We start from the raw sequence: 27,683 nt of genomic DNA, 5'->3' as shown, positions 1-27,683 counted from the left end.
GTTGTCACAAATGGCCGGATTTCGTCATTTCTTATGGCTGAGTAGTAGTCCATCGTGTATAAATACCACATCTTCTTTATCCATTCGTCCCTTGATGGGCACCTAGGTGGCTTCCAAGTCTTGGCTATTGTGTATAATGCCGCAGTGAACTTAGGGGTGCAAGGATCTTTATCCCTTTGTGTTTTCAAGTTCTTTGGATAAATACCCAGCAGTGGAATAGCTGGATCGTATGGTAGATCTATCCTTAATTTTCTGAGGATACTCCATCCTGCTTTCCATAGTGGCTGCACCAACTTGCACTGCCACCAGCAGTGAACAAGGGTTCCCTTCTCTCCACACCCTTTCCAACATTCGTTGTTTCCTGTGTTGTTATTTATAGCCATTCTGACCGGAGTGAGGTGATACCTCATTGTAGTTTTGATTTGCATTTCCCTGATAGCTAATGATGTTGAGCATCTTTTCATATGCCTGTTGGCCATCTGGACCTCTTTGGAGAAATCTCTGTTCAGATCTTTTGCCCATTTTCTAATTGGATTGTTGGTTTTTTTTGTTGTTGATCTATATAAGATCTTTGTATATTTTGGATATTAACCCCTTATTTGATATATGGTTTGCAAATAGCTTCTCCCAATTGTTAGGTTCTCTTTTCGTTTTGTTGATGGTTTCCTTTGCTGTGCAGAAGGTTTTTAGTTTGATGTACTCCCATTTGTTCATTTTTTCTTTTGTTTCCCTTGCCTGGTCAGACATGGGACTTGAAAATATGCTGCTCAGACCAATGTCATAGAGCATACTGCCTATGTTTTCTTCTAGAAGTCTCATGGTTTCGGGTCTTACATTCAAGTCTTTAATCCATTTTGAGTTGATTTTTGTGCATGGTGTAAGGGAATGGTGTACTTTCATTCTTTTGCATGTGGCTGTCCAGTTTTCCCAACACCATTTATTGAAGAGACTCTCCTTTCTCCATCGTATGCTCTTGGCTCCCATAAACGTGTGGGTTTACTTCTGGGCTCTCAATTTTGTTCCATTGATCTGTGTGTCTGTTTTTGTGCCAGTACCATGCTGTTTTGGTTACTATGGCTTTGTAGTACAATTTGAAATCAGGGAGTATGATACCTCCAGCTTTGTTCTTTTTTCTCAGGAATCCTGTGGCTATTCGGGGTCTTTTGTTGTTCCATATAACTTGTAGGATTCTTTGTTCTATTTTTGTAAAAAATGTTGTTGGAACTTTGATAGGGATTGTGTTGAATCTATAGATTGCTTTAGGAAGTATGGACATTTTAACGATGTTAATTCTTCCAATCCAAGAGCACGGACTATCTTTCCATTTCTTTGTGTCTTCTTCGATTTCTTTCAACAATGTTTTATAGTTTTCGGTGTAGAGATCTTTCACCTCTTTGGTTAAGTTTATTCATAGGTATTTTATTCTTTTTGTTGCAATTGTAAATGGGATTGTATTCTGAATTTCTCTTTTTGCTACTTCGTTGTTAGTGTATAGAAACGCAACTGAGTTTTGTACATTGATTTTGTATCCCGCAACTTGACTATATTCCTTTATTATTTCTGAAAGTTTTTTAGTGGACTCTTTAGGGTTTTCTAGATATAAAATCATGTCGTCTGCAAAGAATGACAGTTTCCCTTCTTCTTTTCCAATGTGGATCCCTTGTATTTCTTTTTCTTGCCTGATTGCTCTGGCTAGGACTTCCAATACTATGTTAAATAAGAGTGGTGACAGCGGGCATCCTTGTCTGGTTCCTGTTCTTAGAGGGATAGCTTTCAGTTTTTCTCCATTGAAAATGATATTTGCTATGGGTTTGTCATATATGGCCTTTATTATGTTGAGGTATTCTATACCCATTTTATTTAGAGTTTTTATCATAAATGGATGCTGTATCTTGTCAAATGCTTTCTCTGCATCTGTTGAGATGATCATGTGATTTTTATTCTTCATTTTGTTAATGTGGTGTATCACGTTGTTAGATTTGCAGATGTTAAACCATCCCTGCATCCCCGGAATGAATCCCACTTAATCATGATGTATGATCTTTTTAATGTATCGTTGTATTCGATTTGCTAGTATTTTGTTGAGGATTTTTGCCTCGATGGTCATCAGTGATAGTGGCCTGTAATTTTCTTTTTTTGTGTTGTCCTTGTCTGGTTTTGGTATCAGGATAATGTTTGCATCGTAGAAGGAGTTAGGAAGCCTCTCCTCCTCTTCAATTTTTTGGAAGAGTTTGAGAAGGATAGGTATTAACTCTTCTTTGAGTGTTTGGTAGAATTCACCAGGGAAGCCATCTGGTCCTGGACTTTTACTTTTTGGGAGGTTTTTGATTGCTGTTTCGATCTCCTTACTGGCGATCGGTCTATTCAAATTTTCTACATCTTCTTGGTCCAGTTTTGGAAGGTTGTATGTTTCTAAGAATTTATCCATTTCTTCTAGATTATCCAATTTGTTGGCGTATAGCTTTTCATAGTATTCTCTTATTATCTTTTGTATTTCTGAGGTGTCCGTTGTAATCTCTGCTCTTTCATTTCTGATTTTATTTATTTGAGCCTTCTCTCTTTTTTTCTTGGTGAGTCTAGCTAAGGGTTTGTCCATTTTGTTTATCTTTTCGAAGAACCAGCTCTTGGTTTCATTAATTTTTTCTATTGTTTTCTTAGTCTCTATTTCATTTATTTCTGCTCTGATTTTTATTATTTCCTTCCTTCTGATTTTGGGCTTTGTTTGTTGTTCTTTTTCCAGTACCTTTAGGTATGCTTTTAGATTGTCTATTTGGGATTTTTCTTCTTTGTTGAGGTAGGCCTGAATTGCTATAAACTTCCCTTGTAGAACCGCTTTTGCTGTATCCCACAGATTTTGGCGTGTCATGTTTTCATTTTCATTTGTCTCCAGGAATTTTTTGATATCTTCTTTGATTTCTTCATTGACCCAATCATTGTTCAGTAGCGTTTTGTTCAATCTCCACATTTTTGTGGCTTTTCTGGTTTTCTTTCTGTAGTTGATTTCCAGTTTCATACCTTTGTGGTCAGAAAAGATGCACGGTATTATTTCGATCTTCTTAAATTTATTGAGACTTGTTTTGTGGCCTAATATGTGATCAGTCCTGGAGAATGTTCCATGGGCATTTGAAAAGAATGTGTACTCTGTGGTTTTTGGATGGAATGTTCTGTATATATCTACTAAGTCCATCTGGTCTAATGTGTCCTTTAAGGCGAGTGTTTCCTTATTGATCTTCTGTTTGGATGATCTATCCATTGGTGTAAGTGGAGTGTTAAAGTCCCCTACTATTATTGTGTTACTGTCTATTTCTCCTCTTATGTCTGTTAATAGTTGCTTTATATATTTAGGTGCTCCTATGTTGGGTGCGTAGATATTTACAAGTGTTATATTTTCTTGTTGGATTGTTCCCTTTATCTTTATGTAGTGCCCGTCTTTGTCTCTTATTACAGTTTTTGATTTAAAGTCTATTTTGTCTGATATAAGTATTGCTACCCCTGCTTTCTTTTCTTTGCCATTTGCATGGAATATCTTTTCCCATCCTTTCACTTTCAGTTTGTGAGTGTCTGTAGGTCTGAAGTGTGTCTCTTGTATGCGGCATATACATGGATCTTGTTTTTTTATCCAGTTGGCCACCCTATGGCATTTGATTGGAGCATTTAGTCCATTGACATTTAAAGTAGTTATTGATAAATATGTATTTATTGCCATTTTGTCACTTTTTCTTTTTTTGGGTGTTTTAGTAGTTCTTCTCAGTTCCTTTCTTTTTCTCTTGCTCTCTTCCCTTGTGGTTTGATGGTTATCTTTAGTAATGTGTTTGATTTCTTTTGTCTTACTTTTTGTCCTGCTTGTTGTAGGTTTCTGGTTTGTGGTTACCATGAGGATCCTATTTAATATACTGTGCATGTAACAGTCTATATTGAGTAGATAGACTCTTTAGCTTGACCTCTTTCTAAAAGCTCTACTTTTTCACTCCCCTCCTCCCACATTATGTTTTTCACATTATATATAGTCTTGTGTTTAGTGTGTGTCTATCTATTACCCTCTTATCATTGAAATAGGTGATTTTAGTACATTTGTCTTTTAACCTTCATATTATCTTCACAGGTAGTTGATCTGCTGCCTTTACTGTCCTTTTACCTTACTAGTGATTTTATTGCCTGTCTTTTGTTGTTGTTGTTTTGGGGTTTTTTGATAATTTTTTTTTATCTCTATTTGTGGTTATTGCTTTCCCGCTTAAATAAGTCCCTTCAGCATTTCTTGCAGAACTGGTTTCTTGGTGATAAACTCCTTTAATTTTTGCTTGTCTGGGAAGCTGTTTATCTCTCCTTCCATTCTGAATGACAACCTTGATGGATAGAGTATTCTTGGTTGTAGGTTTTTTTCCGTTTAGCCTTTAAATATGTCGTGCTAGTCTCTTCTTGCCTGTAGGGTCTCGACTGAGAAGTCCACTGATAGTCTGATGGGCTTCCCTTTATATGGCACTTGCGGCCTTTCTCTTGCTGCTGTTAGGATTCTCTCTTTGTCTTTAATTTTAGAATTTTGATTATAATATGTCTTGGTGTGGGCCTCTTTGGGCTTCTCTTGTTTGGAGCTCTCTGTGCTTCCTGAAGTTGGATGTCTGTTTCCTTCCTCAGGTTAGGAAAATTTTCCTCTATTATTTCTACAAATAAACTTTCTGTCCCTTTGTCTCTCTCTTCTCCTTCTGGGACCCCTATAATCCGAATGTTAGCACGCTTGATATTGTCCCAGAGTTCCCTTACTCTCTTCTCATTCTGTCTAATTCTTTTTTCTCTTTTCTGTTCTGCTTGGGTGATTTCCTCTAGTCTTTCATCTAGTTCGCTGATCCGTTCTTCTCCTTCCTCTACTCTGTTATTGAGTCCCTCGAGTGAATTTCTCATTTTGAGTATTGTATTCTTCATTTCTGATTGTTTTTTTTTTTATATCTTCCAAGTCTTTGCTGATGTGCTCACTGTGTTCATCCATTCTTCTCCACATATCTGTGAGCATCCTCATGATATTTTGTTTGAATTCCTTGTTGAGTAGGTCACTAGTTTCTGTTTCACTTAGTTCTAATCTACAAGAGCCGGATCCTGTAAGCTCTTCACAGCAAAAGAGACTCAAGTTCAGAAAGATTAAATAACTTGTTCACAGTTACACATTTGAGCCAGGATTCAAACTTTTGTCTTATCTGACTGTATATTTTCAACTATATTAATTGTTTTGTCTTTTTGTCTTCAGTATGTACATTGAGTACATATCATGAATTCATTTAATAGAATTTATTGTCGTTCTCCTATATGCTAGACACTGAAGATTCAGTGGTGAAGAAACAGTTTTTGTTCTTATGAAGCTTATATTGTGTTATGCACTAGACTCTGCAAGGTACAGAGATGAAGGGACATGGGACCTGTTTTTAGGAAGCTATGGTCTAGACAGAAACAGAAAAAAATATAATACATTTAGATAAATTGCTCCAATTGGGGTTTGTACAAAGGGCAGTGGGAGACAAGTAAAAAATAATTCTAAGTTTCATGGCTAGTCAGGAGGAAGATGTAATAGAGGAGAAAACTTTTGATCTGGATATCAATTAATAAGTTTACCAAATGGACAAACTGCCTTCATACTATGAAGAAGCAACATAGATAGAAACTAACAAGTGAGAGAGTATAGCTTATTTTAGAAGCTGCAAAGTAACTTCATTCCAGTTGTTGTTATTGGTACTACTATAGTGTAAATTACAAGCGATGGCGGAATGGCAAAAGATAATTCTAGACAATATAAAGGGCTAGGTCATAAAAGACTTTACATGACATATACCAGTTTTATTTTCTGTCACCAAACAGAGCCACTGAAAAAATTTTAGTAGAGGAGTTTGATGACATCTGAGTATTAAAAAGTTGACTCTAGCAACAATGAGAGATTTGAGAAGTGGCATGACTCAAGGCAGGGCAAAAAATAATGAGGGCTTGAAGTTGAGCAGTGTAAGTAAGGATGGAAATGAGGGAAGAGCTATCACAAAGATTTAGAAGATCTTGATTTGATAGTTGTTGTTGATTAGTTAAGGGAGAAGGAACACATTGAAGGAGACCTGGATTTATTATTTGGGTAAATGGGTAGTTGATGCGATAGTGCCATTCACCTAGATTGAAGTGTTAATGTTTTATTGAGGATTTTTGTATGTATGTTCATCAGGGATATTGTCCTGTGATTTTCTTTTCTTGTGGTGTCCTTGACTAGTTTGGATATCGGGGTAATGCTGGCCTCATAAAAGGAGTTTGGAAGACTTGTCTCCTCTTCTCTTTTTTGAAATAGTTTGAGAAGGATAGGTATTAATTCTTCTTTGAATGTTTGGCAGCATTCACCAGTGGAAGCCATTGGTCCTGGACTTTTGACATTGGGAAGTTTTGGATTACTGGTTTGATGTCTTTACTAGTAATAAGTCTATTCATATTTTCTATTGCTTCATGAATTAGTCTTGGTAGGTCGTATGTTTCTAGAAATTTATCTTTTTCTTCTAGATTGTCCAGTTTGTTGTTGTATAATTAATCATAATGGTGTCTTATGATGCATTTTATTTCTGTGATATCAGTTGTAACGGCTTTTCTTTCATTTCTGATTTTATTTATTTGAGTCCTCTCTCTTTTTTCTTGTTAAGTCTAGCTAATGGTTTGTCAATTTTGTTTATCTTTTCAAAAAACCAGCTCTTAGTTTCATTGATCTTTTCTAGTGTCTTTTAGTGTCTGTTTCATTTATTTTCACTCTGATCTTTGTTATTTCCGTCTTTTACTAACTAGGTTCAGTTTGTTCATTTTCTTGTTCCTTGAGGTGTAAAGCTGTGTTGTTTATTTGAGATCTTTCTTGTTTCTTAATGTGGGCATTTATCACCAGGAACTTCCATCTTAGAACTGCTCTTGTTGCATCCCATAAGTTTTGGTATGTTGTATTTCCATTTTCATTTGTCTCAAGATATTTTTTAAATTTCTTTTTTGATTCTTCTTTGACCCATTAGTTGTTCAGGAGCATGTTATTTAATATCCACATATTTGTGAATTTTCCAGTTTTCTTCTTGTAATTGATTTTGAGTTTCACGTCATTGCAGTTAGAAAACGTGTTTAATGTGATTTCAGTCTTCTTAAATTTATTAAGATTTGTTTTGTGGCCTAACATATGGTCTATCCTGGAGAATGTTCCTTGTGTGCTTGAGAAGAATGTGTATTCCGTTGCTTGTGGATGGAATGTTCTGTGTATGTATGTTTGGTCTATCTGGTCTAAAGTGCCATGTAAGGCCAATATGTTTTTATTGATTTTCTGACTGGATGATGTATCCTTTGATGAAAGTGGGGTATTAAAGTCCCCTACTGTTGTATTGTTGTATATTTTCTCTCTTTAGGTCTGTTAATATTTGTTTTATTTATTTTGGTGTTCCTGTGTTGAGTGCATAAATATTTACAAATGTCATATCCATTTGTTGGATTCACCCCTTTATTATTATGCAGTCATGCATTGCTTACTGACGGGATACATTCTGAGAAATATGTCAGTAGGCAATTTCATCATTGTGAGAACCTCATAGAGCATACTAAAGGGGAACAAAATTTGCCATCCCAAAATATGTCTCTTTAACGTGAGGATTGTTTTATTTTTTTTTATTTATTTATTTATTTTTTTTAAAGATTTTATTTTTTCCTTTTTCTCCCCAAAGCCCCCTGGTACATAGTTGTGTATTAATTCGTTGTGGGTTCTTCTAGTTGTGGCATGTGGGACGCTGCCTCAGCGTGGTCTGATGAGCAGTGCCATGTCCGCGCCCAGGATCCGAACTAATGAAACACTGAGCCGCCTGCAGCGGAGCGCGCGAACTTAACCACTCGGCCACGGGGCCAGCCCCACGTGAGGATTGTTTTAGGCTGACTATTTCTGAGAAAAAAAGACTTAGAAAGTTTGTCTTGTAACCTACCCCTTAACTTCCTAAAAGAATTCAGATTAAAAAAAGCTGTCTCAGGAAGCAAGCTATCACCTTAGCATAACATGAACTAGGTGATAGACAGGAAGGCACCTAGAAAAGCCTGATTTTTGGACTCCCTTCTGTGTTCTTCTGTTTCTGTGGCCAAACACTTGTTTTCTAAGCATTTGCTCCTTTTCACTTACCTGTGAATTGCCTTCTTTCCCTTTCAAGTCCCTGACTCTCTTCATCTCCAACATCTTATTTTGTCTTTACCTGAAGATGATATTTAAGTTGAAGGCTTTGGCTAGTTACTTGGTTTTATTGTGTTTCTCACATGTGTACATGTTATTAAACTTTTGTTTTTCTCCTGTTAATTTGTCTCGTGTCAATTTAATTTTTAGATCAGCCAGAAAAACCTAGAAGAGTAGAGGAAAATTTCTTCCTCTCTTACAGTACTTACACAAACCTCAATGGTATAGTGCCGGGGTCCCGCCCCGGTGGAGTCCAGGTTCCTGAGGGATGGATGGTGTCGGCGCGATGAGGGAGGGGGAAAATAAAGGGGACGTGAGACTTGGGTTGGTGTTAGCAAGTCTGACTTTACTGTGCACAAGTGTCGTTTATATATTTTTCAGGATTAGTACAGAAATAGTTTTACAGATATTCTCAGAGAGATAAGGAAGTAAGAAACGAGCACAAGAATATTTATTAGCATTCCATTCTATAGAGTATAAGGTTAATGATCGTCTTCTCTGCAATTAACTAGTGTTTGTTGTCTCTAAGCTAAAGGAGATAGGTACCTAGGCGTCTGTTGTAATTCATGGTAAAGTTAAATCAAAGAGAGAAGGTCCAGGCCTCCAGACAGGACAGCAGCCCCTCTGGTTACATCCTGGTGGAGCCATCCCTGCCTCCCTCAATCATTTACGCCATTAGTGTAGATGGTTAATGGGAACAAAAGGCGACTCCAGGGTGTCTTATCCCCAGGGCTATCTGCATTCTCAGCGGGCAGTTAAACATCTTTACTTTTTCCGCGCCCTTTAGGGGGTGGAAGCATTCCTTTGTCTTTTAGATTGTAGAGCTAACGGTCCCTTAAGTACACTGCCGGAGAAAGTATCATATTGTTAGTAAAGTAAAGGGCTGAAAAGCTAAACTAAACTATATATCTTCAAGAATAAAAAAGAGAAATAAGTATACACATAACCTTGATAGAAAGCATGCATATAATTCAGAAAATATTGGGGGTGTTGGCCGGCCATCCTTCACCGAGGGGCATTCTTGCACCCCTCGGCCCTTCTACTCACCAATTATTTATTATTTATTGCTTTTAGGAGAAAACCTCTATAACATTTTAACAGAAAGCAGAAGGTCAAGAATAATATATAGATACTTCTTGATCAACCAATTAGCCAACAAACTTAGAAGGACGATGCATATGTATATTTAGACAAAGAACTGGAGGGAGAAGGAAACATTAACCAGATGGAGGCCATAAACCTAATTCGACATCTTATCTGGGCAGGATTCCTTTCTGATTGTCTCAAATGGGACTGTGTGCTCCTCCATTAATTAACTGAAAAATATCTTGAAAGTTACCTGCAGGTGGTCACATTCTCTTACTATATCTAATTTTCCCAGGAGGTAGTGCCTCCCAAGCAGCCACCCAAAGGAGTGAAAACTGGAGGTTAAGAAAGGAAAAGGAATGAAGGGCAATTAGAAGCAGCACAGGTTTCAGAACTATGTGAGGGGCTGGCCGGTTATTCTTCACCAAGGGGCGACCCTGCACCCCTCAGCGTTAATCAGCTGGACCCTGTCAAACAGCCGATCAAATGATGTAGCCACGGCTCCCAGCAGTATAGCCTGCTACACACCTAGACTATATGTTACTTTTCTTAAAGGATCACTGTTGTATACACAGTCTGTTGTTGACTGAAACGTTTTTATGTGGTGCATGACTATATAATGACCTTCTTTGTCTCTTATTACTCTCTTTGTCTCCAAGTCTCTTTGTATTAAAGTCTATTTTGTGTGATATACGTATAGCTATGCCAGGTTTTTTTTTGGTTTTCATTTGCATGGAATATCTTTTTCTGTCCCTTTACTTTCAGACTGTGTGTGTCCTTACCTCTGAAGTGAGTTTCTTATAGGCAGCATATAGATGGATCTTGTTTTTTCAGTCTATTTAGCCACTCCATATTTTTTGAGTGGAGAATTTAGTCCATTTACATTTAAAGTAATTATTAATAGGTGTGGACTTATTGCCATTTTGTTCATTTTTTTCTGACTGTTTTGTAATTCCTTTGTTTTTTCTTTTTTTCTTTCTTTGTGATTTGATGATTTTCTGTAATGGTGTGCTTAGGATTCCTTTTTCTTTATCTTTTGTGTATCTACTGTAGGTTTTTGCTTTGTGTTACCATGAGGCTTCTGTAAAACAACTTATAACATTCTAAGTTCTTAAAAACTTAAGTTTGAATGCATTCTAAAGATCTAAATTTTTACTGCCCTCCCAAGTTTTATGTTTTTGATGTCACAACTTATATCTTTTTATCTTGTGTATTTATTAACAAATCATTGTAGTTGTTATTTTTAGTACTTTTGTCTTTTAACCTTCATACTAGCTTTATAAGTGATTAACCCATCACCTACAACATTAGATTATTCTGAATTTTGCTATATAGTTACCTTTACCAGTAAGATTTATAATTTTATATGTTTTCCTGTTACTGATTTAGGGCCCTTCGGTTTAGCTTAAAGTCCCTTTAACATTTCTTGTAAGGCCAGTCTAGTGATGATAAACTCTTTTAGCTTTTGGTTGTCTGGAAAACTTTTTATCTTTCCTTCTATTCTGAAGGACAGCTTTGCTGGATAGGGTATTCTTGACTAGCAGTTTTTTTCTTCCAGCACTTTGAATATGTTGTGCCACTCCCTTCTGGCCTGCAAAGTTTCTGCTTAAGATCTGCTAATAGTCTTATGAGGGTTTCCTTGGATGTAACAAGTTGTTTTTATCTTGCTGTTTTTAAGATTCTTTCCTTGTCTTTAACTTTTGATAACTTAATTATAATGTGTCTTGGTGAGGTCTCTTTGAGTTCATCTCATTTGGAACTCTCTGGGCTTCCTGGATCTGGATGTCTGTTTCTTTCCCCACGTTAGGGAATTTTCAGTCATAATTTCTCTAGATAAATTTTCTGCCCCTTTCTTCTTTTGGGACCCCTATAATACAAATATTAGTCCACTTGATGTTGTCAATAAGTTCCTTGTGCTATCTTCATTCTTTTTCATTCCTTTTTCTTTTTGCTCCTCTGATTGGGTAAATTCCACTGCCCTGTCTTTTTGTTCACTGATCCTTTCTTTGGCTTCATCTAGTCTTCTTTTGTACCTTTCCATTGTATTTTTCAGCTCTGTGATTTATTTTTGGTGTTTTTCTTATACTTTCTACGCTATGTTCTCTTTGTTGAAATTCTCACTTTGTTCGTGTATTTTTCTCCTGACCTTGGTGAGCATCTTTATGATGGCTAATTTGAACTCTTTATCAGGTAAATCACTTATTTCATTAAGGTCTTTTTCTGAGGCTTTATCTTGTTCTTTCATATGGAATGTCATCTTCTGTTTCTTTATTTTCCTTGATTCTCTGTGTTGGTTTCCATGCATTCTGTAAAACAGCCACCTCTCTAGTCTTGAAGAAGTGGCCTCGTGCAGGAGATGAACCTTATGTTTCAACCCTGCTGTAGCTCTTGGTTGTCTCTCAAACCTTTGTGCTTGTTCAAGCAGTCTACTTTATTTTTAGTGGCTCCCAGTATTTGAGGGTGTGCAAAAACCTGCCGCTGTCCCAATAGGGAAGATCTCAGTCAACATCTAGATTCAGTCTAATTGGAAACTGGACCCTGATGCAGCAGCTTTTGAAGTATGTAAATATACCTCATTCATGGGAAGACTTTGACATGAGCATTTCTGTGTGCTCGTCTGCACTGAGCCCTGGTGTGATAGCCATATAAGAACTGTTTGTTTGCTGACATCCTGTTGAATCTATGAACACAAGCCCTGCTGGCCACCAGAGCCAGGCTATCAAGGGATGTGTCTTTTGGGCAGCTGACACAGAAACCCTGGTGCTAGATATGTGCACAATCTCCTTTCTTGGAGACATTAGCAACCTAGGGTGGGACAGATGGAGAGTGTGAAGATGGTAACCACTGGGCTTCCTGGTCTCTGGAGAGGATTGCAATTAGCCCCTAGGTCTGTGCTTAGTTAGAAGCTTGTCCCTCAGGCCACAGGTATGAAGATAAGCTAATAGGCTTCTTTCACAGAAAGACTGGCATTTCAGTCTGCTGCCTCACTGCTGCGCCCTGGACCGGTAGCTGGTTAGGAACTCTTTCTTTGTTCATTATAGTCCTGTGGGACCTGTGAACGTAAACTGTAGGGGAGGAAAACAATTCCTCTACCCTCTGGGTCCTTCTGGCTGGTCTAAGAATTAAATTGACATGAGACAGAATAAGAGGAGAAAATCAAAGTTTGATAACATATGTACATGGGAGAAACCCAGGAAAATCTTGCTGGAGTGGCTGAAATTGCCACCTGAATACCATCTTCAGCTAAAGATAAAGGAGGATATTGGGGGTAGTGGTTTGGGACTTCAAAGGAGAGGAAGGCAATTTACATGACGATGGAAATGGAAATGTTTGATAAACAAGTGTTTGCTGGGCCATCTGTAGACAATGGGAACTGAAAGAGATCTTTTGATAAAATGGCCCTTGCTAGATGTCTTTCTGTCTACCACACCTAGAATTATCTATGGTGATATCTCCTTCCTGGGACAGGCCCTTCTATCTTAAATTCTTTCAGGCAGTTAGGGGGAAGGTCTGAATTTCTTTCAAAGAGTGAAAGACTCTTTTGTCCTTAAAATAATCAAGGCAAAGAGACACATTTTGGGGTGGCAAATTCTTTTTTTTTTTTTTTCTGGGAAAGATTTGCCCTGAGCTAACATCTATTGCCAATCTTCCTCTCTCTTTCATTTTTTTTCCCCTCCCCAAAGCCTCAGTGCATGGTTGTATATTCTAGTTGTAAGTCTTAGTTCTTCTATGTGGTCTGCCACCACAGCATGGCTGCTGACAGACGAGTCATGTGGTTCCATGCCCGGGAACCAAACCCAGGCCACCAAAGTGGAACACACCGAACTTCAACCACTAGGCCATCAGGGCTGGCTCAGATGGCCAATTCTGATCCCCTTCAAAGCCTTGCTGGCTACCAGAGCCAGCTGATCAAGGGGCATCCCATGGGTGGCAGCTGCGAAAACTGGGCCTCCAGACAATGTGCACAAGCTCTTTTCTGGGAGATACTGGTGACTTGGAGCAAGGCAGAGTTGGACTGTGAAGATGGTGCCCGCTGGGCTCTATGGTCTTTGGAGAATATTTCAGTAGGCCTGTAGATGTGTGTTAAATTAGAAGCCTGCTCCTTAGGCCAAAGATTTAAGATAAGCAAATAGGCTTCTCTCACAGAAGGATTGGGGTGCGATTCAATCTACTGTCTCTTTGCTTTGCCCTGGAGGGTAGCCAGTTAGGAACTCTTTCTCCATTTGTTACAGTCCTGTGGGACCCTCCAATGTAAGCTCCATTCTGCAAGGTACTGGTGACCATGAGCGAGGCAGCGGGAGAGTGGAAAGATGGTACCCAGCCTCCGAGTTCACTGGAGAGGATTACAGTCAGCCCTTAGATGTGAATTTAATTAGAAGCCTGACTCTTAGTTTGCAGCTATGAGGATAAGCTAATAGGCTTGTTTCACAGAAAGACTGGATAGTCAGTGAGCTGCCTCTGCTCTAGGCCCTGGGGTGCAGCATGGTGAGCCTGTGCGAGCCCTTTAGGAACTGTTTTTCAGTTCCGTGTAGCCTTGTGGGTCTCATGGACACAAGCCCTGTTGGCTTTCACAACTTGACGTTTTGGGGGCTTATCTCTTTGGTGAAGGTCTTAAAAGTTCAAGTACCAGATATGAGGGTCAAGCCATTCACTCCTTGGGGAGAAGCTCAGAGTTGTGGGTTCCCTCCTGGTTGTGGATCACCATGCCCAGGGTGGGGTTATGGTAAGATTGTGTCTCGGCCTCTCCTACCCATTTGACTGTGGGTTTTTTCTCATTCCCCTGATGTATAGGAGTCTCTGAGCTTGTTTTGGGGTTTCTTTCAGAGGAAATTGTTCTGTATGTAGCTGTAGATTTGGTGTGTCTGTGGGAGGAGGTGAGTTCAGGATCCTCCTACATTGCCATCTTGAACTGGAACTTATTTAATTTTAAAGTAGTAGAGGAATAAGATTTAAATTATGGTTGTTACCAATGGGAAGGTAATCACTAGAGAAATAAAGACACGTAGAAGATATTCAGAATTCAAGGGAGTGGGGATGTCACACTAGGAAACCTGATCAAGATGGGAAAGAATGAAATAACGTTTAGATAAATGGGAAAGGTAAAATGTAAGGAATGAAACCTGCTTAGCAATTAATATGTGAAATATAAAGAGGTTGATTTTTCTTAACAAGATTCAAAGAATATCAAATTGAGAAGAAAAAATAATCTTTATAGTTTTTCAAGAAACATGTAGAACATAATAATAGAGGTTAAAAATAAAAAGATGGCAAGATATATATAAATAAAATATATATTATTGAAACAAGGAGAGTAAAAATTCAATGAAAAGCCCATTCAGAAAGGAGAAGAAGAGGTGATACAGAGTTACTGATCCATACCGATCATGAAATCCTGCTGGGCAGACATTGTGTGAAAATCTTGCTATCCTAGAGGATGGGGAAATTCCTTAAATAATTTAGTTTCTTCTCTTTGGGACCATTTTATTTGTCTGTTATCCTCTATCAACAGATCTGAAGTGGATATTGGAGTGTTTGCCTGTCTTGGGGGTCTATATAGCTTTCTCAGCTTGTGTCTTACTGGTGCAGGTTTGGGGCTTGAATATTCTAAGAGTTGAATGTACAAGGCTTTTTAAATGATTAAATAGTGAGGTTAGAAAAGAGGCTTTGCTCGACAAAGTTATTCAGGGCTCCAAGCTGGTAGGGACTCTGGTATCTTCAACTGGTAGGTTTCCAACTTGTTGATACTGGATATAGCGGAAGGGAAAAGGAAGTGGAGGATTGTGGAGAAAATTTTTATGGGCCAGCACTGGCAGTGGTGTACACCACTTTGCCCATGACCAGGACTTAAATCACGTGTCCAAACCAACTCCAAGGGAGGGTAGGAAATGTGTTTTAGCCGTATGCTTAAAAGGAAAGGGAAACATGTTTGGTGAACAACTAGATGGTTTCTCCTTTATGCTACCTATCTGTCTATCAAAAACTGTATATCCCACCAACAGAGAATATATGTGTTCTATAAGTCCCTACTATATTTGCAAACCTAATTCATGTAGTAAGCCACAAAGAAAGTCTAAGAGATTTATCTAAGGAGAGATTCATAGCCATATTCTCTAATAAAAAATTCATTAAATTAGAACTAAAGAAGAGGAAAAGAAGTTGCTTAACCTCCCTTATCTTCTTGAAAATTAAGAAACACTCTGGTTTTGAAAAAGAAAAAAAGAAAAGGAAATGAAAATAAATCACAAATTACATAGAAATTGATGAAAACCAAAACCAATGGTGTGTTCTGTAGAAAATTGATACCTCTAAGAGCTTTTACTATTTAAAAAACCTGAAAATAAATGAACTGATATCCAACTTAACAAATTAGAAAAAGAAAAACAGAATAAATCTCCAAATTGCTTTAGTATCTTTTCCTTTTTTCAGCTGCATTTGTTATGATTACCTGAATCCTTTCTTTTTTGTCAATTCATTTATTATCAAGTGTCTCTTCTGTTGCTTGCTGTTTCTAAATGAATTTCAATTTTGTTTTGTTTTATTGTTTGTCATAGGCAAATTTTTCTTTGGGAGTTTAAAATTATCTTTGTGGAATTAAAGTAATATGAAGGAAGAGTACTGTAAAATGATTTGTTGGGGTGAAAAGGGAGCTATAAGTGGATATTATTGTGTATACTTAGGAGTTCTTAAATTTTATTTTTCTTTTAGATTCTGATGGAAAAAGGAGGAATGTGTTCTTTAAAAGGCAGGCCAACCTCTACTATGAAAGTCTGTCAGTATAAGTGAATTTTTTTCTTTAAAAAAAACTAACATTTAAGTGGAAATTGTTTTAAGTGCTTTTTTTTTAGGTTTTTGCCGGCAAATATGTTTCCTAGATATCTTAGAATGTACTAGTAATGCAATTGTCTTCAAAACTACTTTTATCTTTTATAAAATGTGTTATACATGATGAATATATGTAACATATATGTACATTTTAGCGAATAGTAGTAAAATAGATACCCTTGTACTCACTTTGTAGCTTAAGAAATAATACGTAATCAGTACATTTGAAGATCTTCTCAATTGCATTTCCTATCCTGCCCCCTAGAGGTAACTATTATCCTGAATTTGTTTTTATGGTATCACACATAGACTTTTACATTGCTTGGTTTTGAACTGTTCACAGATTGAGGCAAATGCTATATATTTTGCTTCAACTTGCTTTTCTTTGTTCACCCACTCTGATATTTGTGACTCTAATATACTTGATTATTTATTTACTGCTATGCAACCTTCTGTTGTGTGAATGTACCTCAATTTATACATTTTCTGGCATTGGTTATTTAGATTGTTTTGAATATTTTGCTATAATAAACAATGCTACTTGGACAATTCTTGACATTTCTCCTGGCACACATGTATAAAAAATTTCTCTTGAATATGAGTCAAGGAGTAGAATTGGCTAGTTCAAATGTTATGCGCATCTTCATCTATTCTAGGTAATACAAAATTGTTTTATAAAGTAGTTGTGCCAGGTTAAACTCCCACTTGCAGGAGCTAAGACTCTTAGTTGTTCCATATTCTCACTAACACTGGATCAGCTTTTTATCATTGTTGGAATCTGGTATTTCATTGTAATTTTAATTTATATTTCCCATTATTAATTAGGTTGATTTGCCACCCCTGTTTATCTGTGAAATACCTTTCATGTCTATTGGTCATATTTCTTTTAGAAAGTTTGGCTTTCCTTATAGGATATATCTTTTCTATATGTAGATATATATGTATATATCCTATATATCTTTCATATATATATACTAGATTCTAATTGCTTGTAGGCTGTGTGTAGCAAATACTTCATATTTGAGTGGTCATTTTAGTCTATACTGTCTTTTTATGAAAAATAGTTTGTGGTACTTTTTAGATATTCTGTGATGGAATGATTCTTTCGGATATCTACTTTGCTAGGATACCTAGAAATCTTTATCAACTTTTTTCTTTTGGATTTAATTTAAATTTTTGAAGTGTAAACCAGTAGTCTGGTTTCTATCCTATCTTGTCTGCCCTGTTTCCTTTTGCCTCATATGAGTAACTTTTTTATTGGTTTATGGTTTATCGTTTTACTATGTTTTGTTGTGTTCTGTTTTTCTTCAAAATAAAGCCTAAGAATATATAAACACACATATTCACATGGGTCTTAGTTCTCCACTTTTCTCACTTAAATGTAGTATAGGATATTTTGTATAATATAGGATATTTTATAGATGAATTAAATGGATTCATTTATTAGTAAGTTTCTTATAGATTTCTCCATCTTAGTACTAGACATTTCTTCATCCCTTATTTATGACAATTTTGGTAATCTATTATGTGGATGGGCTATAGTTTATTCAGTCATGCCCTGTTGGTGGACATTTGGCTTGTTTCCAGTATTGCGTTCTTATAAACAATGCTTGGTGAACAACTTTGTGTATATGTTTCTTAATTGTGGAGGTACATTTTCAGGATAATTTCTAGGAGTAGGATTGCTGTGTCAAAGGGGGGATACATTGTTTTTTTGTGTAGTTATTATTGCCAAAATTCAATTTTGATAGATATTACCAAATTCCCTGTTGCATCATTTGGCAATCTCACCAGAAATGTGCCTTTTTATTCCACAGCCTCACCAATAGGGATTGTGTTCAAACTTGGGAATTTTTGTGAGTTTTATAAAAATAGATAGGTAGACAGACGGATAGATGGCAGTTTAAGTTTGCTTTTCTTTTTCTATAAGTGAAGTTGAGCGTCTTTTAAAAATATTTAATGTCTGTTTTCATTTCTTTTTCTTTAAAGTCTCCATTCATGTCTTTTGACCAATTGAATTTTTGGTATTTTTTTTCTTGATATTTAAGAACTCTTTATATATTAAAGAGATTTAGGTCTTTGTGATATGTCACAAATATTTCCTCCTAGTTTATTATTGGTTTTTGATTTGTTTTGACTTTGCTTATGATATCTCCTGCTTTGCCAAAGGATTAATGTATTTTTTTATGTGGTTGATTTTATTCATCTTTTCTTTTATACTTCTGGATTTGATTAGAAAGACTCTACACTCCCAGGTTAAATGAATTCACTTAATGTTTTCTTCTAGTGTTAGTATGATTTTATATTTTTACGCTTAAATCTTTAATCCGTTTAGAGTTTATTGTGATTAAAGGTGTGAGATGTGCATTGATTCAGGTTTTTAAAATGCGTCTTTTCCCTAGGCATTTGTGATACCACCTTTTTTATGTACTAACTTTTCATATGTGCTGGGCTTTCTTTACTGTTCTACTGGTCTTTCCTAATCTTTGTGTGCTAATACTGTACTATTTTTATGGTAAGTGCTTTATAGTATGCTTAATTTCTAAAACAGTTACACCTCCCTTTGTACTTTTTAAAGAATTTTTCTGGCTAATTTTGATTATTTTTTATATAAACTTTAAAATCAACTTGTGTAGCTCCAAAGAAATATTTTAGTTTTATCAGGAAAATGCTAAGTGTATATATTGATTTAGTGTGGATTATCATACTAATGATGTTGAGTAGACCTATCTAAGAACAAGGGATGTCTTTTTGTTAATTCAGCCTAATTTTGTATCTTTAATAGTTGTTTAGAACACCTTTAAGCACTTTAAGGTTTTCCTCAAGTAGATTCTGCATGTCTCTTGTTAGATTTGGTGGTAGGTACTTTTTGTTGTTTTTGTTGCTACTTTCGTGTGAATGTACGTCCCTCTTGGTCTACAGTATTTATGCATTGTGAGGAGTCATGACCTACTTCTCAGGCCTATTTTTAAACTTTACTTGCTATCATAAGAGAACACATTAAGCACATAATGAAAGAATATCGGACTGGATGCTTTGAGTTGATTTTTTAAATACAGCTTTTATTGTACAAGGAAGCTTCGTTTATTAGATTAGCAAATATCTGGTGCTTTTGGACTTAATAAATTGCCTTATTCCTCCTTCCTGTAGGTTGACACTTTAAATTATTATTTAAATTATTTGTTCATAAAACATTGTTCGTATATTAGAAAAAATCAATTGAATTTTCTCTGTTCTCCTTTCTTGCCTTATGTACCCTTATTTTACTTGTAGATGAAAAACTTTTAAGTGTAGAATAAACCCGTAATACTCTGTCAGAAATCCAAGATGCGGAGTTTCTCAAGTTTTAACTAGTTTTGGCACACTTTTAAAATGCTCTGCAGTATGTTAGCTAAACTTATTTTACCAGCTGATATCTGCTGCCTGTGTATATAATTAGTAGAGTATTAATAAATACCATTCTTCATGAGTTAAATGTTCGTTTTCAGATCTTGAGTCTTCACAGAGTAGTTGGTCTACCAGTTACTCTCCAAGGCCCACAGATAGTTGTTTCAGTTCTAGTTCAGAGATGGTAAGGTATGCTTTTCGTTTTTTTGCTTATTAATATATGCTATACTAGTTTAGAATTCTTTGTATATCTCATAGTGTACCTTTACATTCTGAAACAAATAGTTGAGACAATAACTAGTGGAAATATAAATGTAAACGAAAAATGAAAAATATTAAAAATGTAAGAACGTAAACAGAAATATAAAATTAAAGTATAAATGAATGTGTTCATTATTATTGACAAAAGCCAATCTTATCAGGATATGTGTGTGTGTATATGATAAAGTTGTGTTTCTTTTAAAAGAGTTTTTAAAAGAACCCACTCATAAGAATTGAAACCCTAAAACAACCAAAAATACATAGAAAAAAGAAAACCTTAAGGCTTATATGAAGAAAACACTAAAGTGTTACTGAAGACTGTCGTCTGAATAATTGGAATGACATGCTATGTTCTGAGTGGGAATGCTGCATTTCTCATAAATCACATTTAATGGAATTCTCCTCCATCAATTCTTCCGTATTCATTTCGTCCACCTTTTGTCTCTCACTTTCCATCTGAACTGCTCTTGCTAAGGAAGGACCCCAGTGATTTCTATTTTGTCAAATTCGTTGGACACTAAAGTTTTTATTTTACAAGAACTTTTAGTAATATTAATAGAAATTATGTTCTTTTTTTTGAAACATTTTCTTCTCTTTGCTTTTATGATAACACACTCTTTTGGTTTTTTCATACCTCTTTGAGTGCTACTTTATGCCTTTGTCTACTTCTTTTCCACCCTTCCTCCTATATAAATGTCATAGTGTTTATGGTTTGCTGCAGGATCCTTTTCTTCTCTTAACCTACATTCCAAACTCTAGATGATGTTATGTGCTCCAATGACTTATATACTGTCTAGTTGATGACAGTTCTCAGCTTTATGACTTTAGCCCAGATCCTTATTTAGATGTCCAGTTTCCTAGCGGATACCTCTTCTTGGATGTTTCACAAAAATCTCCTTATTTTTATTCCTCAAACTGAATTCCCCTGTTCTTCTCCCCAAGTCAGTTTTATTGATATTTCCTATATTAGTGATACCTTTTTGTCCACTCAATTGCTCACTCTAGAAACTTAGTAATTAACTGTCATTTCTTTCTGCCTCATCTGCCTTCCTTAACCCCATTCATTCCATCACTTCATTCAGTCAATTGTACTTCCGAAATACTTGGCATATTTATCTACTTCCTCAACTTCTGGTGTCAATACCCTAGTTAAGGTACCATCATCTTGTTCTTGAACTATTGTGGTTGTTTCCTAAGAGATCTATTTTCCACTCTTGTTCCACTTTTTCTCCAGTTAGCAGTCATCGTGATCTTTTGAAAACTTAAATTGAATCATGTTATTCCTATGAGTGGATTTCTATTTTACTTTAGAGTCTGGCTACATCTTCAACTTCTGGTGTTCTCCCTCTCTCACCACACTCCACACGTACGACATTTCACTTTCCTTAGTTTATCAGTCTCTTTTCTGCTTCAGGGCATTTATTTATATATCCTGTTTCCTCTGCCTTGCTGTTACTCATCCTTTAGGTCTTAGCGTAAATATGTCGCTGCTTCTGAAAGCCCCTCTTTGGTTCCTCAATCTAAATTAGGCCCCTCAATTATCCTCTCAAGGTCCTTCATGCTTGTTTTTCATAGTGCTTTTCTCATTCTGTCATTACATATGCACGCGTGTGATTATTTGGTTAATGCCACTTCCACCAATGAGAACGTGTGCTTTAAGAGGGCAGCAACTGTGTCTGCTTCACTTGCATTGCAGATGCTAAAAAATACTTGTTTCTTGAATAAACAAATGTATTGAGCTTGTTTTCTCTAATTTGTGTGCAGCCAGTCTTAATGCTGTTTCTTGGGCTTACTTTTCCTATTTCAGTGCCAAACAACTGAGACGTATACCTCATTTTGGTTTTTAATGTTAACTCTGCCTCTTTTTTTTTTTTTTTTTTAGCTTGGCTAATCAGTACTTTTATATAAGATTTTCACTAAAAGAATATTTTGGTTAGTGCAGTAATTAAGAGATAAATTTTTTGTGAAGTTGAAAAATTCAAGCTAGTAAATTGAAATATAAACCTATTAAAAGTACTTAAAATTTGACTTTTTATGTAGCAGTTGTGATATTTATTGCTGTTTAATTTTCCTTTTGTCTATTTGATTTTCTCTTAGCCGATACTCTCCTTAAGTTGTTTCTTTTATGAGACTGGGCCCATAAAAGATACAATATAGATATTTTTTGACTAAAGTCAATGAGTGAATAGTTGAACAAGTTATATGTGTCAACTGTTTCTTTCGAAGTTATTACTTCTACTCCATTCTTTTTAAGTGGTTGAAGAGTGTGGTGTATATCGTTTCCTCTGTGTGAAAGGGTAGGGGGATGATGTAGCCTGTGATTATAGAGACTGATAAGAGACAAAATTCCCCTTCTCTTTTTTAGCTCTTTTGCTTTCTTTCCTTTTTTTTTTTTGGTGAGGAAGATTCTCTCTGAGCTAACATCGGTTGTTAATCTTCCTCTTTGGTTTTTTTTTTTTTTTTTTGCTGAGGAAGATTAGCCCTGAGCTAACATCTGTGCCGATCTTCCTCTATTTTGTATATGGGTTGCCAAGACAGTATGGCTTGGCAGTAGTGTAGGTCCATGGGATCTGAACCCATGAACCTGGGCTGCTGAAGTGGAGCCCGCCTGACTTAACCACTACACTACAGGGCCGACCCTTTCTTTTGAATTTGTAATACAAGGATTGTCATTATCATTATTGTTCTTGTTATTTAAAAAATCCATAACCTCCATGATTTTTAAAAATCAAAAGTCCAGGTTGACTTGCCACCTGCCAAAGTCTCTTCTGTATTTTGAAATTTTCCATGATGTGAATTTAAGAATGTCTGCTTTGAAGTCATTGAATGATTTTTTAAAATTAAAGCATCATTTACAGCAAAATTACTAAATTTCTTTTAGCTGTCTGAAGATGAAGATCAAATATTGCAGCAAATTGAAGATTCAAATAGGAGATCCATCAAAACCAAAGAAACAACTAACAGTTTTTATTTAGAAAGGATGGCAAAACTTCCACATGATAGGATTGCTAAAAACAATGCCAAAATTCATAAACAAAATGAGAATTTTCACCAGTTCTCACTTAAAGATAAGACAGATCAGTTTCCACAGTCTCAGTGTGATTCAGCACACATTGTGCAAAACAAAAGCAGTAATTGCACTGTACAAGTTGCAAGATGTGATGCATGGGTACAAACTGAGAGTGAACCTGTAATGAAAGAAAAGTTAGATGCTGCCATACAGTGTGATATAATTTCAAAATGTAAATGTATAAGTGATGTGTCTTCTCTTTGTAATGTTGAAAGGTGCAGTGAAAATATTAAGGCAGATACCACTGGAGGGCAGGAAATCCTTAAGAACAACTAATATGCTAAGATCTCAGCCTGAGATTTAGCATTTCACTTAATGTTCAGAATTTCATTAACATAATAAGGAATGAGAAAATGCAGCTAAGCACAAGGTGGAAGTAGTCACAAGATATATTTATGGTTTATTTTTAAACATTTTAATATTATTAATTTATCCATTTGCTTTGCATAGATATTTCTTTAGTATCTTCAAGTTTTTAGAAAATAATATATATGTAAATTTACTATCATTCTTATGGTGATTATTCATTATACTATGATATGCTGCTGTTTGTGGATTAAAAATATGTTTACTTGCTTTCTTGTCACATTTATTGTTAGATTTGGTGCATTTGCATGTTTTAGTCAAAATGTTCTCTTCCAAGATTTTAAGACACAAAATAATACTAAATATCAAATATGTTTTCTAACCTCATTATAAGATTTTCTTAGCTACTTACATGTAAATGAGTAAGGCACAGTGTAGTAGAGAATTTAAACTTGCCCAAAAAGAAATCTGGCCTGAACTCTTGGCTTTTGGGAGGTAATTGCTAAGCCCTGGGATATCATGCCTGACAGAAATGTTTTTGTTTGCGGGGGGACCTTGGGCCAAGCCAGATAGTAACAGTGTGATTTAGGATGGTACTTAGAGTCAAGCGGTATCAGCTTGACTTCTTAAGGAGCTAGAAAATGAGATCAGCCATGTGGGCAATCAGCCATGGGACTGTTACGGAGCCTCAATAAACGCTTTGGACACCAAGGCTCAGATGAGCTTCCTTGTTTGGCAGTACTCTGTGGGTGTTGTCACACATTGATACCATGAAAATAACACTGTCCATAGAAGAGGCCAACTGGAAGCTCCACACTTATTCCTTTCCTAGGCTCTGTCCTATGTGTTTCTAACCTAGGCTGATTTTAATCTATATCCGTTCCCCGTCATAAACTGTAACTGTGAGTACAACAGCTTTCAGTGAGTGCTTCCAGCAAATTATCAAATCTGAGTGTGCGCTTGAAACCACTGAAGTAAGGATAGTTTTGTGGACTGTTCCCTAACTTTGCAGTTGCTAACTCTTTAGATGCTTTAAGGAGATAAATATATTTAGGAAGGAAAGTGAGTATAGATTTACAAAATAAAAAAGACATAGAATAAGTTATAACATACTTCTCAAAATACAATACTGGTTTAGGTTTTCTCTTGGTGAAACCATTTAATAAAAAAAATAATTGAAGTAAATAAACATAGCTTGCTTTTCATATTTGCAATTTAAGGTTTATAAAACAAAGTAAATCTTAGCTAAGGTTTATCCAAATGAAACAAATGGAAAACTTAATAATAATTACGCACACATTTGTAATGTAAACTGCCAATCACAGTGACTTCAAATAAGATACTGTGCATTCAGTAATGGCAGATGTATACAATACCGATCTGGAGTTGGTGTTTAACAGAGTTGTAAAAGTGCATTGTTTTGGTCAGCATCAACTACTCTAGGAGGTTGCCATCTGAAATAATATGAGGTTATCTTTAGTGGGAGCCTCATGTAATTTACTTTTATACCACTTATCATTGTAATTTATTTGTGTAATTTCTTGCTTAATGTGTATTTTCCCCATGACACTATACATAGCAGTGTAGCAAATGGTGTCAATGATCTGCTCACATTTCCTTGGCATTTTCCATGTCAACACATGCCAAACTGATTTCAGCTGCCAGCACATGTGACTCATTTCCTGAGGGGTTTCTCTTGGCTGCAGACACCTGCTCTGCCAATGTGCAGTCAGGCAGGAAGTACCAGGGAATTAATGCTGTTTGAGAGCAGCCTTGTAAAACAATGACTGTTGGGAGTTGTTGGATAAATACCCCAGTTTCCTTGCCTCTTGGGCAAGATAACTCCCTCAGAAGTGTGTTCTATACTACTGCTTACTCAAAGTGTGATCCACTGACCTGTAGCATTAACATCACTACTGCCTGGGAGTTGGTTAGAAATACAAATTCTTAGAACTGTTGACCTTAAAAAACAAAAGAGCCTGTTATTTTACCAGCAAAATGAATGTATTTGGGAAGAGCGGAGGACTTGTAATTTGGGACATGCAAACTATGGCTACCCATAGGCAAGTCCAGAGAAGAGAGGAGATGGGCTTGCTTTTACAGAGGAAAGATGAAAGCTGGGAGGGGCTGTTTTGAACAAAAGTCTTTTGGAGGAGACTGAGTTCATGGTGGTAATGACTTCTCATTGACTGAGTGTGATGGTTTCTCATTGGCCACGCTGTTGCTGGGCAAAGAGAAATTCTTCCTTCCTCCTGCTGGGGTGTGTCAGGTAAGCCTCTTCCTGTTGGGGATTGTGAGGTATGCTTTTTCCTGTTTGGGGTCTGTAAGGTATGGCAAGTGATAGTGCATGAAAGCTCCCCTTCAGGGCTCCCCAGCTCCATTTTAAATTTGGTTTCCTGTATTTATTTTCACAAAACCCACCCCAAAACTACTGAATCAGGATCTCTGGGAGTGAGGTCTAGGAATCTCTGCTTAAATAGGTGATGTTGTGCACTTTGAAGTTGGAGAAACACCATTCTTCCAGAGTTCTCCACAAGGATTAAGCTTCACTTGCTTACAGTGTTAACTTTCTTGATAATAAACCCTTTATTAACTTCCTTCCTTTCCTGTTTAACTTCTCTAATTCCAGTCCAGTGTTTCACCCCAAATAAACTACCTGCACTTGAATACTTGACTTAGGGTTTGCTCCTGGTGTAATCCACGTTGACAGGTTAGGAACCATGACAAATGGATGAATGAATTGTTTTTATAGGTATAACTCAGATGTTAACATTGCTAATTTTTTCACTTTTACAAGTCTCTAGTCCCAGTTTTCCATTTCTGCCACCTGCTGAAGACTCAATAAGTGGGTCTAGCAGCATATTAGACATAAATGAAGAAAGAATTAGTGAAATGAAATATACATCAGAATAAATTATCCAGAATGCAGGAGAGAAAAAGTAGTAGAAAATATGAGAGAGAGTTAATAAGGAGAATAGAGTAAGGAGCTCCAACACATATTTAACTGAAATATCTGTGACCATACAAAGTTATTCCAATATAATTGACTATATTCCCTATACATTATATGCCCATGACTTTATTTTATAAGTGAAAGTTTACACCTCTTAATCTCATTCACTTATTTCACCTACCCCCAACCCTCCTCCCTTCTGGCAACCACCAGTTTGTTTATAAGTCTGTTCCTCTTTTGTTTTGCTGGTTTGCTTGTTTTGTTTTTTAGATTCCGCTATAACTGAAGTTGTAAAGGAATTATCTTTGTCTGACTTATTTCACTTAGCATAATACCTTCTGAGTCCATCCATGGTGTCACAAACGGTAAGATTTCATTCATTTTTATGGCTGCATAATATTTCTTTGTATATATACCCCATCATCTTTATCCATTCATCTATCAATGGACATTTAGGTTGCTTTCGTATCTTGGCTATTGTAAATAATGCTGCAGTGAACATAGGGGTGCATATATCTTATCAAATTAATGTTTTTGTTTTCTAATAGATACCCAGCAGTGGAACTGCTGAATCATATAGTAGTTCTATTTTTAATTTTTTGAGGAACCTCCATATTGTTTTCCACAGTGGCTGCACCAATTTGCATTTCCATTAACAGTGCATGAGGGTTTTCTTTCTCCACATCCTTGCCAACACTTGTTATTTTTTGTCTTTTTGATGATAGCCATTGTAAAAGATGTGAGGTGATATCTCATTGTGGTTTTGATTGGCATTTCACTGAGGATTAGTGATGTTAAGCATCTTTTCATGTGCCTGTTAGCTGTCTGTATGTCTTCTTTGGAAAAATGTTTTTTCAGGCCCTCTGCCCATTTTTTGTTAAGTTGTTTGATTTTTGATATTAAGTTGTATAACTTCTTTATGTATTTTGGATATTAACCCATCGGATATATGATTTGCAAATATCTTCTCCCATTCAGTAGCTTGCCTTTTCATTTTGTTGATGGTTTCCTTCACTGTTTGAAAGCTTTTTAGTTGGATTTAGTCCTATTTGTTTATGTTTTCTTTGGTTGCCCTTGCCTGAGGAGACAGGTCTAAAAAAATATTACTAATATTACTAAGACCGATGTCAAAGAGCATACTGCCTATGTTTTCTTCTAGGAGTTTAATGGTTTCAGGTCTTACATTCAAACTTTTAATCCATTTCAAATATATTTTTGTATATGGTGTAAGATAGTGGTCCAGTTTCTTTTTGTTTTGCATGTAGCTGTCCAGTTTTCCCAGCACCATTTATTGAAAAGGCTGTCTTTTCTTCATTATATATTCTTGCCTTCTTTGTCATAGATTAAATGACAATGAAATAAACTCATGGGTTTATTTCTGGGTTCTCTGTTCTGTTGACCTAGGTACCTGTTTTTGTGCCAGTATCATACTATTTTGACTACTATAGCTTTGTAGTATACTTTGAAATCAAGGAGCTTGATACTTCCAGCTGTGTTCTTCTTTCTCAAGGTTACTTTGGCTATTCGGGCTCTTTTGTGGTTCCATACAAATTTTAGGATTGTTTGTTCTAGTTCTGTGAAAAATGCCATTGGAATTTTGATAGGAT

General features: G+C 36.1%; 1 non-coding gene across 1 annotated transcript in view; it reads left to right on the top strand.

The window, feature by feature from the left end:
• Nucleotides 1-25,177, top strand: part of LOC106780879 (regulator of DNA class I crossover intermediates 1) — a 76,339-nt gene extending 51,162 nt beyond the window's left edge. Inside the window, exons 11-13 of the transcript XR_011435125.1 lie at nt 15,983-16,046; nt 19,588-19,675; nt 22,629-25,177. This is a non-coding gene — a transcript (regulator of DNA class I crossover intermediates 1). The remainder of the gene's footprint in view (nt 1-15,982; nt 16,047-19,587; nt 19,676-22,628) is intronic.
• Nucleotides 25,178-27,683: the final 2,506 nt, after the last annotated feature.

The sequence above is a fragment of the Equus caballus genome, unplaced genomic scaffold (assembly GCF_041296265.1).
Source record: "Equus caballus isolate H_3958 breed thoroughbred unplaced genomic scaffold, TB-T2T haplotype1-0000035, whole genome shotgun sequence".
NCBI lineage: Eukaryota > Metazoa > Chordata > Mammalia > Perissodactyla > Equidae > Equus > Equus caballus.
This window is presented reverse-complemented; position numbering and strand designations above follow the sequence as displayed.